Genomic DNA, 19,523 nt, shown 5'->3' with positions numbered 1-19,523 from the left:
ACTATCTGGTTGTGCGAGAATGGAAGAAAGTCACAGGTTCAGGCCAACCCCGATGGAGTGCAGGTTGGATACAGGGACCAGGTCAGGCCCATAGAAAGAGCTACCTTCTCAGTCCAGCGGCAACAGTTTAGTTCAAGATGGAAGGGGATGTGAGATGTGAATGGCCGTCAAAGTAAAGCGAACGGCCAGCCAGGCGTTGCAGATGGTTGTTGCTGTAGCATGAAGATCCTGTTGGTGTTGTGGAAGGTCATGGCTGGAGCTTCGTATTCGTAGTCACCGCAGCTGTCGATGCTGTTGCGTGTAGAGTTGGTTTGCAGGAACTTCACTTTAGGAAATGGCATGGGCAGCACGATGGTGGCACGAAAGGGCTGGTTTGCATTTGTGAACAGGCAAAAAACTTCAGAGAAGTTTAACTGAGTTCACACCAAGGATCCAGGACCTGAGGGGCACCACTTAGGCCAGCAGGCTCAAGCAGGTACAGTTGTTGGTCCAAGTAGCAGGTCAGCTGGACCTCTGGAGCTTGTTATGTCCCTGTAGCTCGGAACAGGAGATCAGCTGGCTGACCCTCGGAGTCACTTCAGCCTGGGATGAAGGGTGCAGGTCCAAACTTTACTTTCAGCAAGCAAGCTTCAGAGTAGCAGGGCAGCAGAGTGGCAGTCCTTCTGGCAGCAAAGCAGACAGCAGTACTTCTTCTGTATTATCCACAATTCCACACAGCTCTAGGAGTATACTGAAGAGTTGGAGTCTGAGATCCAATATTTATACCTGGCGCCCACTCCTAAGTAGGGAAATGTCCAGAAGTTTCCACCCCTCAGAGTTGCTTGGAATTTCCTGCCCCCCCTACCTTGACCCCAGATTGTGTGGGGTCCCAAAAGTCTGGTGTTAAACCCTGTGTTAGAATGCTCAGGCAGAGCTTTTGTGATTCGCAAGTGTGGTAGGTGACAGCTCCTCCCCTCGTTAACTCCGAGTTACTAATCCTGCCAACACCAATCTTTCCTTTGTCTCAATGTCCAGGAGCAGTACACAAAGACCAACTGCCAGTTACACTGAGTCATGTGACCCAGGATCAGGTTGCAGCACCAAGTGGTTAAGTAAAGAAAATGCTGACTTTTTAAAAGGGTTATACTGAAAGTGGGTGACCCAATAAACCCTTGCGAGCTTGGGCTGAAATATGGTATAGGCAAAATTGCTTACAAGGGAATTCTTTGTAACTTATTGTGAAACAGGAGGTTGATCAATCTTGACTGAGAAAAACTTAGGACCAACTTAATACAAATAAAACCTGTTTCTCATCTAATTCAACACTTGATTATTCAACAAAGTGGTAACAACTCACTATAGAAAAAGCTACACGGGAAGTAGATTTTATGAGAAAAAAAGTATGTATCAAATTCTCATTTTATAGGGTACAGTTTCTTTAAAAACAGTGAAAAATAATCAACAATGTACAAGTGGACAAGCCGTAGATTAGTTGTTCTTTAAAATCCACTTGCGTTTTAGTCCACTCTGGTAGGTTATATCACAACGAAACGTATTCACTGTATGCAAAGATAACGTTGCATGGAATTAATCTGACAACAAAAGATGTGGACTGATATGTTGACGTTTCGGCCTTATCATTGACAAATCCTCAAGGACATCCTCAGGACCTTCAATCTTTTGTACAGTATGACCCCCTTATCTGTTGAAGCTTGTGTTCGAAAATGGTATTGTGGTGTCTTTTGTCCGCTTCCACAGTAAATGCTTCGTAATTCAGCAAAACTTCGTCCAGCGTGGCTCAGTCTCACAGGAAAAGTTAACTTTTTCTCAGTCAAGATTGATCAACCTCCTGTTTCACAATAAGTTACAAAGAATTCCCTTGTAAGCAATTTTGTCTATACCAGACTTTTTAAAAGGGGCATTTTCAGAATTGTGATTGAAAATCCAACTTTACCATTGGAGAGGGCTTTTAATTATAATTCTTTAGACATCAAACTCTACCTTTCTACCTGCTCCTAATTGGAAACTATCACTTATTATTCCCTTCATCTCATTAGGCAGAATGCAGGTTTTAGGTGCAGCGTAGAAGTAGGTACCGCTTATATTGAGCTGAAAGGCAAACTTTATTAAATGATCATTGGTACTTCAAATCATGGCTGACAATGAGTTTCAGAGCTTGGTAGCTTGTGAAAGCAGAGACTCCTGTGAATTTCATATTGGAAGACAGTATGACGATCCGCAATGAACACCTAGAACACAGTGTACTGTTTTATTTGTATTGCTTAAATTTAGTTTGTAGGTGCAGTGGCCCTTTTCCACTGGATGCTCTGTGGAATATGTAAAGTGCCCTGAACATTCATTGTCTAGCTACAGGTATCTGGTTGGGTGGTTGCAGAACTGGAGCCATGTATACACTGGGCTGTAGGGAGAAGAGGAGTCTTCCTGCAGTGTTTTAGATTTGCTGTATTGTTTTTTTATGATTAAACAGTGGGTGCCTGTGTATAGGATATTTGCATAATCAAGCATGGAGATCGCAAGTATGAAGCTAGTTTGCAGCTTCTCTTGGGATCCAAGTTATAGGAAGATGCATTGCAGTGTTTTCATTCCTAGGAGGTGCTCTTTATGACCATGTTGGCATGTGGTATCATGTTTTGATCTTAGTTTGTGGTACTCTTAGGGATTCTCACTTCTCTTGATGCAGCTGGTGTAGCATCCTGTTCGTTGGGTCATATTACCATTGGCTGTTGTTTGTGCCATTGCCCATTGGTCATTATTGTTATTGTGTCTTTGCAGCATTGAGCTTTTGGTGGTAAATCATTATCCATGTAACTAATGTTATGGGGCAATCTTCAAGATTTAACTTGGAGAGGTCTTCATTTTTAGAATGATTTATGTATTTTTTGCCATTTGTAATAGGTAAGATTGACCGATTTGATCATGTCTGGTTAGAACGTCAGGTATGTATTAAATAGGACAGAGAGATTATAGACCCTAGAAGGATGCCACAATGTTCGTTTTGAGAGATGTAAATGAAACGTGCTATGAATACCAAGCTTTTTATTTCTTTGCAAAAATCCGTTTAAGTGTGTTTTCACCTATTCCTAGATGATGGCACTGTCTAGTAGCTTTTGGTGGTGGACAGTGTCAGATGCTGCTGTTAGATCCACAAGAATTATGGAGGTCTCTCAGTGTTTACCCACTGTGAGTTTTAGGTCATCCCATACGGAAACCTGTGGCTATGGACTTCATTTAGGGGTCACCAGGGTCACAGCTGTGACCCCTGGCTTTCCTATTTGCAATCCCTGGCACTGCCTTTTCAACTGTTGGCCTCCGAGGTGGCAAAATTAGTGCCAGTGTAAGCATGCGTGTAAGTGACATTGAAGGTACAGGGGCGTGTGAGGTCACTTCTGCTATCCCTGGTATTTTGGTGAATTGATGTTTATGCCTGTGCCTCTACTTGGTCTGATTCCAGATTGCTGGCCTGACATCAAATCATTTATCTCAATAAAATTGGAGTTGAACAACAACTGCTCTTTCTAATAGTTAACTTAGGATCAGACCATTAGATATTGCCTTGTAGTATGCTGTGTTGGATGGGTCACAGATCTTTCTTTTGAGGAGTGATCTGATAAAAGAGGTTTTCAGCTCTTGTGGGAAAGATCCTGGGCCCTATTTACGAGATACTAACGCAGCACAGTGTGCAAGTCATTTTGCTGAGCTGCACTGCCTTTGTGTCAAAGCACAGGGATTGGACATATTTACAACAATATGTTGCATCTCTGTGTTCTTTCCTGCGATGGCGCAAAAACTGCTTCCATTCCCTGGGGCAGTAACACTTGCACTATGGTGCAAGGATGCCTATGTCATGAAGAGATTGTTTTTGTACAGGAAAGGGCACCTTCCTGCACAAAATCAATCAATTGAGGTGATTTTGTCTTCCAATGCGTGCTGTAGAATGCAGCACACATTAAAAGAGGAAAAAAACGAGGTGAAATGGAAACATTTCTCCTAGTTGTGCCTCTCTACGCCACCCCTGGGTTGGCGTATCATTCTCACACATTTCCGGGTTTACGATTGCTCATAAAAGTGGAAATGCATCAGTGGACATGGGTGTTGTGTGGGAACACCCGCAGCAACACCCATGTCACGCCCCAAACATGCACAATGTTGCATGAAAAGGGGCGATATTTAAAAGCACACATACAGCCACGCAGGGTGGCTTTACGGATGCTTGTAAATTTCATGCAGCAGGTTGCGCCGCCGGTAGCGTGAAGCACCGCAGACGCAAGGGGCTTATAAATAAGCCCCCATATTTCCCAGGACTTCTTTAGTATGATTTTTCTTACTTACCCTACACAGGTATTTATGAAGATATGTTATTTATTTATTTATTTATTTTATTTTAGCTGTTTTATAACGCGCTCTGTTACTACCAGAGTATCCTGGTGTGAAAAGAAGAAAAACAAGCAGATGGCCAAAGGAAACAGAAGAAATTTAAAATAGTCTAATAAGCAAACCTAAAAAGATGCGTTTTCAGTGCCTTCTTAAAAGGTACAAAATTCTGAATTGATCTTAAGAACAAAGGCAGAGTGTTCCAGGCCGAAGCCGCAAGGACAGCAATTGACTGGCCTCCAAGGCGCACTCGCTGAAAGCGGGGTACGCTCAGTAAATTGCAATCAGCTGAGCGTAGAGATCGAGTGGGGGTGTAGCGGCTGAATCTTTTCTTCAGATACGAAGGCCCAAGATCATTGACTGCTTTAAATGCAAGTGTTAGGATTTTAAAAGTAATCCTTTGAGTTACTGGTAGCCAGTGTAGATCTTGCAGATGGATTCGTACACTCTCTCTACTGGGCACATTGCAGAGAAGTCTCGCCGTCGCATTTTGGATAATCTGTAATCTGGCGACTAGGAAGGCTGGGGTTCCACTAAGAAGAGAGTTGGCATAGTCGAGCCGTGATAGTATTAAAGCCCTCGCGACCGACTCTCTTGCCGAAGATGGGAGATATGGAAAGAACTTTCTCATAGCCTTGAGAGATCCGAAGCACACCCCTGTAAGTTTTTTTGTGTGTGCCTCAAACCTCAGATCCTCCCCAAACCATACTGGAAGGGGCATGCTGGATCTGAAGACGAATCTGATCTGATGGTCCGCTTCTGTGGATAATATCTTGTTGGGAATTCTTTTTCAGAGAGGATGGGGAAAGGTGTGAGAAATATAATAAGTGTGGCGTATATCTTAGAGGTTGTTGTATTATGTAAAGGAGGTGTGGAGTTTGTTTTGTTATTAAAGTACCTTTCTATCTTTAACATTTTAGAGTTTTTCAGTTCAATGGAGATTTAGTTGCAGAAGCCTTGTGATTGTGATGTCTTTGCTATTGGGTGCTCTGAGTTGCAAACTTTTGCTAGAATGTTGTGAAATTCCTTTGGAGAACAGTCTGCATCGATATTGTGGTGTAGTAGAGTTGTTTTGTGTTGCTTTGATGGCTGCTTTGTAGGCTTTGTTACAGCAGTTCAAAGTGAGTTTGCCATTTTCATTCTTTGATTTTCTTCATTTGAGTTGCAAAATGCTGAGTTCTTGTTTTATTTTGCTCTTTTTTCAGTGAGTCATGTTGTCTTCTTGGGGATAACCCTAGCTTGGACTTTAGTTAGGCTGATTGTGCATTCCAGTGGAGACCCAGGAATACAAGGTGGGTTCATCCTGAGGTTGTATATTGATTGGGGTTCTTTCAAGGTAGGAGGTAAAGGTTTTGAAGGTCATTTTCTCTTGTCTGTATGTGAAGTTGAAGTTGTTGATGGCTGTTGCTGTCTTTGAGGTTTTATTATAATTTTGTAATTATGTTTGCATGTTGATTCTCACATGTTAGCAATTAAGAGAACTTCGGTCCGGCGACTTTCTTATAAAAGGGGAAGTCATTGCTACCTGACAGGATCTCAGGTAAAGCGACCTACTTGAAAATAAATGGTACACCGCAAGCAAGTCATTAATCAGTTAGTTTCTGGAAAGTATTGTCCTCAAATATTTAATCTATGCCTTACTTTGTACACTATCGGTTAACAGTTTTTCATGTTTGGCGATATTACAATGACAAAAACCCTAAACACGTAGAAAATCGTGTTACTGGGTGTTCTTGATTCAAATTGTACTTTATATATAAAAACTGACAGTGTGTGTGCTTCCATTGCACAGGTTCCTATTAAGTTGCCATTCAGACACTTTGATTACCGCTTGTTGCCCTGGCTCACGTTAATCTTTTTTTCTCCTGCAATGTTATTTAATAGCGCGAACCTTGCAGAAGTGCTTTGGAACAAAATATAGCAGAACCACACTTTCTTTTTCATTTTAAGCACAGGTACATTAAGGAATTTGTGCCGAGATCGGGACTCGAGCCTGGTTCGACAAATGCCAAAGTTTCCAACTTTACTCCCTAGACCACAGCTCTTTCCCAACTATCACTTCACCCTTATTTTCCAAATTATTTAGTTGAGATTCTGCAGAGGGGCAATCCTCAAAGCCATTCTACAACTCCAAATGTGAGTTCTCCCAGTGAACCAGGTGCTAAAGTTTCCCCATGGTCCAATTCCCTCTTCCACAAACTACATAATCCCTCTCTTTGCGGCTTTGGGATTCACCATTCCCATACATATAAACAAGCATTGGCATAGTCAATTAGTCAATAGGTCTCGCCTTTGGGGCCTTGTAAGTGTTTAGCCAGAGCTATAGGCTCTGCCAATGTCTCTAAGCTACGTTTTAGAGCATTGTGGATGCTTGCAGCATGATGAATATAAGACACTGCAACACATACAGAAGACACATGCAAATAAATATAAACCGTGAAATGTGAGACCATTTTATGTAGTATGCCATCAGAAACATAGGTTAACATGAATGAAAACAAGCAACAATGAGCAAGCAAAGACGTGGATGGATGGAAGGACTGATGGAGAGAAGGATGGATGGAAGGATGAAAACCGAGGGAGGAAATATAAAAGTACAGAACTCATAATATGACCCTATTTTCCACAATTGTCTTTGAAAAGAGTCACCCCTTCAATATCACTTACGGAGGGGTAGCCTTTGCTGAACTTAATTGCATCATGAGTGTGGAGACCGAATTTCTTGAAAAGTCTCTATTAATTTAGCTAAATTCACCACTTGCAATGTTGTTACAGAGTAGGCTTGAGGAGAGCGGAAGAAAGATGCATGGAAGCAAGCTGGGAGCCTTGTGTGGCTGTAGCTGAACTCCTTATGTCTGAAGGCCAGTGCTTTAAATGGGCCGGTACTCACCGGTACTGAGTACCAGCACTTCTTCATTTTCTCCCCTTGAGTACCAGCACTTTTTCTAGAACAAAGAGAGTACCGGTACTCATGGGGACCTAACTATAACCGATGCAGCGCCCTCCCTTTATCCCTCAAGTTATACTACTGCAGCACCTTTCAAGCACTGCACAGAATCAATCAATGGAGCTCATTACCAGGACCCAGTGTGAGCTGCTTTGTAAGTCATCAGAGCAGGGGTCTGTCTGCAGAGTCATTTGCTTATCCCTAGATCTTTCACAGTGGGGCTAAGAGGGGGCTGTAAAATCTAATAGGTGGCGGTGAGAGGCACTATTCAGGACATAACAAAAGAACGTACGGGAATGCTTTTATAGTCACCACATATCTGAATTGCTTTCTTGCAAGATTAAAAAGGAAGGGATCTTGTTACCACACTCGCTGAATTCCTATTTTATCGACCTTGGACAGACCTTAAGTCCAATAAAAAATGTGGAGATTGGCACCTGGTTCCCCAGTACAGACTTTGTCAGCTCTGGCCCTAACTCAGGTTTACAAATGTTCCAGGAGAGATTTGTGCACTGCAGGTGGCTCAGTGGGCTGTAGGCCACCTGTTTGATTTAAGGCAGGCTGAAACAGCATGCAATCCTTGGGCGGTTGATAAAATGAATGCGTTTTTGTTGATTATTGAAAAATCTGTTATGCAATGGCCTCATTAGTATTCAGACCTTGAGGTTTGATACATAAACTGTCCTCATTTCTTTTAAAAACGTCACATTACAAACTTTATTTCAAACCGTTTGCAAGCACTAGTGGTTCTGTTTAAAAAGTACTACTTTTATGTATGGATTACAAAATCAAAGTAAATGGGAAATATTTGCTGAGGGGAACTTTGTGGATGCTGTATTCAGAAAAGAAGGTTTACTGAAAGTCGTAGTAAGTGACAGTGGAGGCAATTTAAAGCTGAAACCTTCTAAAAGTACATGAGCAGGAGTGGGTAAATCTGCCTACCACCCTGAAGGAAATTGGAGTGTTCAACGGTTTAACAGCGAAGATAAAGGGGTTATGGAGTTGACAAAAAAAACAAATAAATTGGGAGAATGAAGTAAGACAAGCATTGGCAAAGCCAATAGGTCTTGTAATGGGACAGTTAAAAAGTAGATTTATGAAGCGGCCAGAAGAAATATGCAAGGAATGGCAGTGGAAGGGGAGTAGAAGAAACAGGATGGGGAGAGGTGGAGGGGAGAAGAAACAAGATGGAGGAGGGTGGGGGAAGATTAAAAAAGTGCTGTGACGTGGCCAGCGTTCACGGCGTCATATCGTAAAAGAAATAGCACATGAATCATAGCATGAGCAGTGGATGAACACTATTTAAAGTTCTTTTTAATATTTATTTAATCGACAATTGCAAGTGCAAGAATGCATTTGACATTTATTATAGTAAGTATATAAGGCACAGAATATCAATTATTAGCTGTATTAACGCAAGTGAGATAATGGTGTGCATTTTTATTACACACAGTGCAGCTAGATTAGCCCAGTAGATACTTTATTCTTTCTGATATCACATCTGCAGCGTGTTTACTCCTTTCACCACTACTTTCAGCCACATAAAACGAAATGTTGAAAGGCTGAGCCACGAACAGCAATATCGCTAATGTCTGTGTGTCCGCATTTCTCATCCAGTGGCAGAGAGAGAAAATATGCTGCTCACAAACGTTTTACAAACTATGCCTCTTTGAAAGCAACTCTGTTTTCCAGGTTTGACAGAAAAACTCACTAGTGGCGTGAATGAAAAGACTGCCTGATGAATTCCTCGCTTTTTGCAGTTGCGCCTTCACCAATCATGAGACCCAATTAGCATAGGTAAGTGAGCTTGGGGCATCATAAGTAACAATAAAGTGGATAACTCTGGAGGTTAGTGCACTGGCTAATCAAAGGTTCAACTCGCCAAAATATTGCATAGAGGATCAATGTGTCTGCTGAAAAGCACAGCATGCAACATGTAAATCACAGATTAGCTGTTTTATGTAGATAGCTTAGTTAATTACTGTTTTTGTTGCATAGAGCCTTGTGTTACCTGCAGGTCAAAAGTTAACATCCCTGTATTATAGCTTAGTGAGTTATGAACCTGCAGCAATGACCTGACTGCAAAAAAGACAGCATATATTTAGAACTTGCTATTTTTTCCTCAATACGTTCTTATTTTAGAGTTGCTAAAAAAAGAAAAGTTTCTTTGGATAGTAATAAATACTTATTAGTAAGTGCCATATATATAGTTATTTGTGAGATAACTAATGGACAGATACATCCCACATAAAAGAAAGCTTCGCCATCTTGAGAGATGCTGGAGGAAAACAAAAGACTGTATAGATCAGGAACAGTATAAAATATCTCTAAACTTATATAAAAAGCTTATCGTGTTAGCAAAAGGTGAATATTATGAAACCCGTATAAATAATGCAGACAATATTCAGAAAGAAACTTTTAAAATCCTAAAAGAACTGAGCAAGAAAGAAGAAAAGTCAGAAATAATGATAGATTGTAACACCTTTCAACGTTACTTTCTTGAGAAAGTGGTAACTATTCTGTCTGATATTAAGAATAGTACCTCCAGTGGTCCCTCTGCATTACAGGTTTCTCAAGCTCCCCCGAAATCCACCATCTCTAGGTTTCCAGGTATAGACTCTACAATTCTTGGGCAGCTTATGAGTAGGACCAAGTCAGGTTCCCCTGCGGACCCATGTCCCCCCAGTGTCTTCTGTCTGGCGCTCCCTGTTGTAGAGGACCACGTCGTCTCCCTTTTAAACAATTCGTTAGATACTGGCCTTCCATCAGCTAGCTTTAAAGAAGCACGAGTCAAGCCCTTGATAAAAAAGCCGGGGGCTGACCCGGCTATTCTAAAAAACTATAGGCCAATATCCCAGCTGCCTTTCTTGTCCAAGATTTTGGAACAACATGTGCTGAAGTCCCTTTCCTCATTCCTGGAGTTACACCACCTACTCCAGGAGCATCAGGCGGGGTTCCATGCACATCACAGCACCGAGTTAGTAATGCTCTCTGTGCTGGATGAGCTCAGAGGCATGGCTGACAGTAAGAAACCAAGTGCCCTGATACTTTTAGATCTTTCAGCGGCATTTGATACTGTCAGCCATGCCCTGCTTCTGGACAGACTGGCCGCGTTTGGGATAAAAGATTTAGCCCACCAGTGGCTGAAATCCTTTCTTTCGGGGAGGGCTCAGAGGATTCAGTTGGGGGATTGTATATCCGAGGTGGGTACTCTTGAGTGCGGAGTCCCACAGGGCTCTGCACTGTCCCCACTTTTATTCAATCTTATAGATTCTTTGGCTAGTATGGGTTGCAGAATCTTTAATTATGCCGACGATACTCAGTTGCTACTGAGTATTGATAATACGGCATCTGCACAGTCCCAGGCCCAGAATATACTTAGATATACGGTTAGCTGGATGACGGCAAATTCGCTGAAGATAAATCCGGAAAAAACTGAGGTTTTGGTGGTTTCAACTGTTGCCTCGCCCTGGAGTGAGTTGTTCTAGACCCAGGAACTTGGTCCCACCCCGAAACCGTGTCCCAATGTGAAAAGCCTAGGTATTAAGATCGACCATGAGCTGACACTGGCTAGCCAGATATCTTCTGTTTTCGGGACCTGTCCTAACCTAATTAGGCAGCTACGCAAGCTAGTTCCCCTACTTTCTTTAACTATGCTCCGTACCATTGTCTCGGCTACAATAATCTCAAGGATAGACTATGGGAACGCCCTCTACTTAGGTCTGCCAAAAACACTGACTAATCGCTTGCAGGTAACGTTGAATGATGCAGCACGATTAATTTTTAGACTACCTAGACAGACCCATGCCTCTCCATTATTGCGCTGGCTACATTGGCTCCCCATAAAGCAAAGGGTGGAGTTAAAAAGTTTATGTATTGCCCATAAGGCAATCTATGGGCAAGCGCCTGCCTAGATAAAAGAACGTCTTGGGGTCTATAATCCCAAACGAATGCTTAGGTCTTCTAACTCCCAATTGTTGTCCTGTCCGCGTTTTTAAATGGCAACCAAGGGAGGGAGATCTTTCTCTGTTCAGGTCTCACAGATGTGGCACAAACTACCGGAGTCTCTCCGTAAAGAAGTAAACCTTTTGCATTTTAGGAAGTCGTTAAAAACACTCCTGTTTAGGGAAGTTTTCTGCTCTATCTAAGTAATGTTGTCACATATGTACCTTCTGTTTATTTATTCAGTTGTTGTTACTGTCATTGTCATGAGCGCCTAGAGACCTGACGGTGATTTGGCGCTATATAAACCCCAGTTAACAATAACAATAACAGTATTCAAACAATGCATGCAGATTTCGTGCACACTACCTTGGCAAGGTCAAAAAGCTAACCCGCCTCTTGTCCCCCTTTAGCCCCACCCTAAACTCCGCCCACTGCTCCTTTTGGTGAGTACCTGCACTTATTTTTTCCATTTAAAGCACTGCTGAGGGCTAGAAAGCCTCTGCTTGGAGTAGAGGTGGTATTGTACTAAATCTGTAGTACAGCCTGTCACTGAAGACCAGCCCCACAAAGACAGATACGACCACCCCCACAGTAAGTTCCACTCAAGGAACTGTAGACATCAGGGGGACCCCTGAAAGTCTAAAGAATGCCTACGATGGTGTAGGATACAGGGAAACCCAAGTGAGAAGTGACAATTTAGATGGTGCACAATACCTCTGAGGGACTGCACAGTGTTGGGAGTTAAAGGCGAGACTGCAGAATTCTGTAAGACCCAAGATAGACTGCAGGGAGACCAGTGAAAAGTTGATGCGAGACAGCGGGGAACTCACCACAGGGGAAACCCGCGAAAGACTGGTGACAAACTGCAGAATTCAGGGAGACCAATCAGAGGCTGGTGAGTGACTGCGGGATGCAGGGACCCCGAAATAGGATGCAGGGGGCGTCTGGGAGACTATGGAATGCGAGGATGCCAAAGAGACTGCAGAGTGCAGGGAACCCACAAAAGACTGCAGGGAGACTGCTGAGAGAGACTGCAGGGAAACTGATGGTACTGGTGAGAGACTGTAGTATGCAGGAAACACGTGACAGACTGCAGGGAAGGGGGCAATCAGAGGCTGTTGAGAGACATTGGAATGCAGAGAACCCAAAACGGGATGTTCAGAGACCCCTGAGAGGCTACAGGATGCACAGAAACTAAAAGGAGACTGCAAGATGCACAAGACCCCCGAGAGAGTGCAAGAGATTCTTGGAGAGACCGCATCTTAAATGTTAATGCTGCATTTTCATGAAAGAGGAAAAACATCAACTCGGTTAAAAAATATGGTGACTTTAATCCATGGAGCCCATGCTGAGCAGATTTTACACAGCTCTGTCCCTTATAGAGACCTCACTGTTTCAGATAAAGTTGTTGGAGGGAGGGAAGTAATCGTAAGGAGGGTAGGCCTTTGGAGGACAGACAGAACTAAGGTGAATACCAGAAGTCAGACAAACAGCAGTGGAGTGGGAAAAGGTCCATGGATGAACCTGACATTTTCGATCATTGTGTATTTTTTAACCAACTTATTAAAATATAACCTTCTATGTGTTTTAAACATAAACATTGATTTACACATTTTAAACCTGGAAGAATGTGTTTTAGCTGAGCTTTTATCAGAGTGGCCCCTTATTAAGCGTGACACCGCCCCCTGACCCAGGCTTTTTGTCAACAGTATGTGCATCCTGGGAAATGTAGTTTCGGTTTTACCTTGTAAGTATGGGCTCATAAATCATAGTAGGTAAAATGCTGATGAGGGGATGGCTCCCTGTGAAGTGTTGCTGTCTACAGCTTGCTATGTGTTCTGGTTTTTGTAAAACAGAACAAAAATCCACAACGCACTGACAGCCACGGATCACTCAACATGCATCTGATTTTCATGTTTGAGCCCGTCGAGTTTTAGTAGAGAAAAAAGAACAAAGGCGTTTCAGTGAAATGTTGAATCCCTTCTTACTTTTTTATATAATCAAAAATAAATTAAATATGATCACGTTGGGAAATACTGATATATTTGTTTTTAGTGTTTGTTTCCTTTTTGACTCGGTGTGTGTTATTGTGCATGCCTGTGTGCAGGTGTGGAAGAGTGGCCAAATGTGTGCTAGTAGGCAGTGACTCTAAACTCCTGCTGCTTTGACAGCCTCCTCTTGCTCTCGGCTCCATACTGACTCCGAGCTGATCCTAGCTCTGACTCCATGTACTCCGAAGCCTGGAGACTCCCCTGCCCCTCCTACCCTCAGCAGCCACCTATCACGGTGTCCCATTTATGAATGACACCACCACCAAAGAGATTTGCCACGCCCACCACACTGTATTTATGACACCGACCGGATCACTCACAGTGTGTGTAAATAACATTTAGAAAAAGAAAGAAAGAAAAAACGCCATGAACTACGAAAAGGGAGTTCAGAAGGGACCAGGGAGTTGGTCAAGACCCGCAATAAGAGAGAAGCAGGGAATTTACCCCAGGGAGAGCATGACAATAGGAGGGAGGGGCAAAAGGCAACAGGACAACGTGCACATAAAAAGCAGGAGGGAACGGGGAATTTACACCACAGAGAGCATGAAGAGGGGAGTGAGGGGCTAAAGGCAATGGGCGAATAACACACATTTGCAATTCAATAGGACTGGCAATTACGCAAGACCTATTGCATTGGAAACAGAGTGCAGGCGTGTGAGAAGGCACAAACAAGAGTATGATGGGGGAGTGGGGGCAGAAGTCACTGACTGCCGAAGGGGGGGCATGAGAAGAAAAGAGTTTTTAAAGCAAAGGGGCCAGTAGCCATGCAAGGATACTAATGACGACATGGCCGTCATGAGGAGGGACTAACAAGCCTAAAATCAGTCGGAAGGCAGCAATTAGGACCTATACCAATGAAAAAGATGGGCGGATAGTGGGCAGAGCGGCCACGAAGCTTCCACGCTATACTGAATACTGTATGCCTTGCACAGCGTGCAGCGCATGCGCTGCTACACTAGGCTGGACCTAAAAAGACAGGGGAACAACACGCCACAGATACCAGGTCTAACACAGATCAAATTAGGAGGATTTCCTGGTAAGGACATTGGCCTCTTACTTAGATAATTGGGTCTGTTAGTGAGGCAAGACTGATTAAGACCCTGCACAATACACTTTATTTCTTATAATTGAGATTTTATGTCTATGCTCCAGCAGGGATAACTGATTATTAATATGGATTGAATCTCTGACGATTTATGGTATGTTGGCCTGTACAATGCTTTTTTCTTTCGCAAACTGACATAAAGCGTCTTGCATGTTGTTGATTAAACTGATGCACCTTCATAAATTTTGACACATGTGGGATAAGTGGGATGCAGATTGCGCAACGAGTTCAACTGAGAAATTATTTCATTGTATATACTATTTCATACTCATTTGAGGTCGGTGTTATGTGTTGGCTGTATTGATTTAATTAAGTACTTAGTATTGGCAATTTCATGATATTTGTAATTGTATTATGTCAATTAAGCGGGTAATGTGCAATATGTCTGTAAGAATTTACTTCTTAGAAATAAAAAGAATCTGAATCTGATAAATGCAGTAAATTAATATATGTAGCAAATGCAAACAAATCATTGAATGGCAGCGATGCCTTAACACCCACCCACGCATAGATCAACAACCCAAAACCCTACCACCAGGCCACACTAAAACCAATTCAGGTGACCATTTTCAGCAGGAACCCGGTGCATAAAACAATTCTCCTGTGGGGACGATTTTGACAAAAGCAAACGGCACGCACATGGGCGTAGGAAGTGTGGGGGACGCGGGGGACATGTCCCCCCCCAGATTTTGCAGTGGGGGGGACGCGGGGGACAATGGTGGGGGGGACGAGGGGTTGACATAATTTTCCTTCTCTCCTGTGTGTGGCAGGGTCATTGGCAGTGGCGGCTGGTGGAATTTGAACGTGGTGGGGCTATTGAAGTAGGCATCAACGAACGGGAGCGAGCGAGCGAAGCGAGCGAGCCCGACGGCAATAAGGGGGGTGTGGGGGGGTTCTCCCCCCACGAAGAAATTTTTTAAAAATTGGCATTTTTTGGTGCAATTTTCCGCACTATTTCTGTGATAAATGGACTGAAAAATCAGTTCTTCTAGGCATTCATAAAAGAAAACTCATACATTATTTCAGAGAATTTCTGTGTTGCCAAGCAAGACTGACTTCTGAAGAGGGCCAGGGTACTAAGCCAGGTTGCACATCCACAAAGAAACACACTTGTAATTTTGTTCCTACCAAAAATGACAGCTGGCCATTTCCTTTTCTGCATCAGCTATTCATTGTTGATTGCCCAGTAATCATTATGACATATTAAATAGCTACATGTATAAGAAATATCAGTTTGAAACAAACATTTAATTTTTAGGAAGTCAGCAAAAGCTTTGATTTTTGAGCAAGGCAATTTTGCAAAATAATTAAGTAAATATTGTATTTAAAATAGTTCATATAGCTCTCTGAAGCCCTTGGGTCTTTCAGTATTTAAGAAAACCACTAAATAAAAATAGGTTAGGAAATGAGTCTAATATGCATTGCTTATAATATAAGAAATATCCATTAAAAATCTTTCATTTATTTAAGAAAGAACAAAAACGTTATTTGCAGAAGCAGGCTAGGTAAGAATGTTTTACTTTATTTTTAAATACTTTGCATGCCACCCTCAGGCCCTTGTGGCAGTCAGTATAGTAGAAAATGGCTACATAAAAATAAAATATGAAAATAAATAAATGTATATTTTAAGAAATATCCCTTCAAAACCAATATGATATTTGTAAACACAAACAAAATTATTTTAAATAATACTATGCAAATTGTTTGAATGCCACTCTCAGGTCCTTGTGCCCTTCAGCCAGCACAGCAGAAAAAGTTAAACAAAAAGAAATTATGGAAATAAATAAATGTACATTCTAGTGTGGTGATGCGGACACCAGCACTAGTATAACCACTAATGAGTGGTACTTGACAGGACTACAAATGTGAAAGTGAACGCTCTTCAAATTTTTAAAAAGTGTATCTTTTTAACATTTGAAAGCTTTGACATTATCAAGTCAAAATATAGCACTGCACTAAGACTTCATTAAACATAGAAGGAGGGAGCGGCTGACACCTCCACCTGAATAGGGCTATGCCTATTCCAACACAAATAGCCATATAACCGCCTGTAGTGTGCCTGGAGCCAGAGAAGAAAGGGCAGGGGCCTTTTGAGGATCAAAGACAGCTGTCTTTTGTTGTCACCCCCACTTCAAAGACCTCGCTGTGACATCCCCAAATTGGTTCACTTTGGGGTCTGGAGGAGACTCTGCAACTATGATGTACAACGCTGCTAGGAAGGACTGCCCCTTTGTCACTTGCTTTGCTGTACTGCCTATGCACTCTGCTCAGCTATGTTGGCCTGCTCCCTGCTACCTCTGCAATGAGGGGCAATTGGGCCTCTATATCCTACAAGTTCCCAAGAACTTGTTAGCTTTCCTCCTGTTATGGAAGAATCAGGGCTATTTGTATGTTATTGGGCCACTGTTCTGACCGACTTTTTCGACCCTCCTTTGAGGGAGAATGATTGGAGGTGACTCCAGCCTATTATCCTTCTAGTGCAGGGATTAGAACTATAAACAGGGCCTATTCATAAGGCACAGTAATGCACTTTCGTACCCTTTTCCTTAGATCAGGGCTTATAAACTTAAGCTAGGGGATAGATTAATTAGTATTAGTGATAATCCGTCCTCTTGCAAGAGTGTTAGTATACCTTCTATGGAGTTATGCTTATTTCGGGCCTTGTAGGCCTCAAACGGGAGAGACTCCATCTTGCTTTCTGCCCCGGCAGCTTGAGATGCTTCCAGGTCAAGTGTAATGTTTTAGTTTCGAAGTGTTGTTCGCTTGGAGAGAACCGGCTCAGGCTGGCCCTTATCGAAAGACTGTATTTTTCTCCACTCCGAAGACACAACATCAGGCCGGCCGGCTGGGAACGTGTCCTTGGTACGGGGAGGTGCAAGAATTTGGTGGGCGGCAGGTTACTGGCCGTAACTTTCCATGAAAGGACAAGCTTCCATATTAGCGAAAGCGTTAGGCTGTGAGTCAGTCAGTCTGTAGGCGGCAGCTAGCCGTTAGCATCAATGCCATTAATTATTTCCAGGCAGACAGTCGCCATTTTGAAGTCCGAGAAAGATCATGAGGCTGATACTCTCTGAGAAAGATTGAAGAGGAGAGAGGAGTAGTGAGGAGCGATCGGAGACAGAGAGAGACAGCAGCTAATAAAGAGGAAGGTTCCAGTGACTTGGAGGGAAGCGGAGGAGACAGAGCATAGCGGTGCAGACGTGTACTCGTGACTGCTGAGGTGTGATTCCGAGCCAAGGCACGGACGAGAAGGGAACCTAAATGACTGTCGAACTCCGACTTCGTGCTCATAAGGTGACCTCTGCCCAACTTTGCATAGTGTGCACATTCTAACCTTTCACTTTTCTTTGCAGGATATATGTTATAGTATAGTGCTGTGTTTATAATCATTGTAATAAAATACCCCAGTTCTTAGTGAACCAACATGTGCCTTGTATTCTTGTTCAATCAGGGTAACCTGGTCTTCTAGTCAGACATTGTTTTCATGAACGGTCAGGTAAGAGGTGACTGAATAATGAGGGAGAGAGGGACCATTCGATGCTGAGAGCAGAAGGTACATGATTCAATTTGGTAAGTTGTGCTAATTCCTGTTATTGTAGTATCACCCCGAGTAGCCAATGAGAGATTCCTTCCAAAGGTATTCATAGGAGAGTGATCGTCGTTGGTAAGCGGCGTTAATGAGAGCACCAGGGGGGACACTGGTGTGTAGATCCGCCGGATTGCGGATCGGGCTGCGAGTGAGAGAACACTGGGGTGGATACCAGTGTCTAGTTCCGCCGGATTGTGGACAGGATTGGAAGGAAGAGAGCAGTAGGGCTGCAGCCTAGTGCGTAAGGCACGCCGGATTGCGTGCCGAGTGAGCACTGATGGTGATCAGTGTGTAATGGTAAATAATCAGAACTGCCCCAGGGTAGATTAGTCTGGGCCTAAGTTGCCGTGAGACTAGCTGGTATGAGTGGGATATTGTAGAAAACCTATGCGTGTGTATAGCTATTTCCCCATCCTTAGGTACGAGACATAAATATATATATGTACATACCTATTGTTAATACGTTCTAAGGAGAGAGGTGATTACGTTCCGACTGGGTTGGAGGTGCTCTAAGGAGCTGATCCCATCTGGTTCGAGAATCCGGACGTTACAGCCACCAGACACACTCACATTGTCTAGCGCCTGCTGTGTTGGCGCTCAGTCACCTTTTGCTACTAGTCGTACTCGACACTGCTGTTTCTGAAGATACCGCAGTGGTGTAGACCTTTTCCCTCAGTCAGCGCCGGGAGCACCGAGTGGCGTGAGCGCATTCTGGTTGCCTAGCAACACAACGATCTGAGCTCGCTCTCTCCAGGCTCTTTGGGCCGAAGATTCACAAGACTGCATCTACTGCGGCTGAACACCAGTCCTGCCTGCCTCTGTACCTCTTACCAACACGAGCTCCATGTGTGAGGCCCACCAACACAGCAGTATGGGGCCACAGACCTGCCTGTGCTCCAGCGGCCAAGCCAGAGCCCAACTCCTCTTCCTACCATGTGGACCCCGTGTGCGAGACCGCCGAAAACAAGAGCAGTGACTCCAAGCCCCAGGTACTGTCCCGAAGGCCTGTGCAGGCTAACTTCAACCCCCACTACATTGAAAATCTTGTCTTGTCTTGCCGGTGGGCTCATTTGAGGATTACTGTAATTCCCTTAAAGGTTCCTGAGCACTGTGATGAGCTATTAACGTTACTAGTACTGGCATAACTCTTGATAGACTATTGAATTGCTGTCCTTTAGGCCTGGTTTTAATTACATAAAGATGGTCTATTTTTCTAGAACTAGTGTGGAGTGTTTTGCTTTGTCTTTCACTGTTACTTTACTATGCGTTGCAGAAATACTTTACACATTGCCTCTTTGATAAGCCTCCCCTGCGCCAAGCTACCAGACGAGGAGCACAGGTAATCTTGCATCTGAAATAACCTGAGTGGTGGTGGGTACTGCTTGGCTTAGGTGTATACCTTAGCCAAACAAAAACCCCATTTGTAACTGACACATTCAGCAGCGCCTGCTGCTGCACGTTGCCTGCTATCATTTCGAGCTGCAATGTGCAAGTGGAGGGGGGCAGCAGCTTATC

Source organism: Lissotriton vulgaris, chromosome 2_1, assembly GCF_964263255.1.
Source record: "Lissotriton vulgaris chromosome 2_1, aLisVul1.2, whole genome shotgun sequence".
Classification (NCBI taxonomy): domain Eukaryota; kingdom Metazoa; phylum Chordata; class Amphibia; order Caudata; family Salamandridae; genus Lissotriton; species Lissotriton vulgaris.
Note: the sequence above shows the minus strand (reverse complement) of the source record.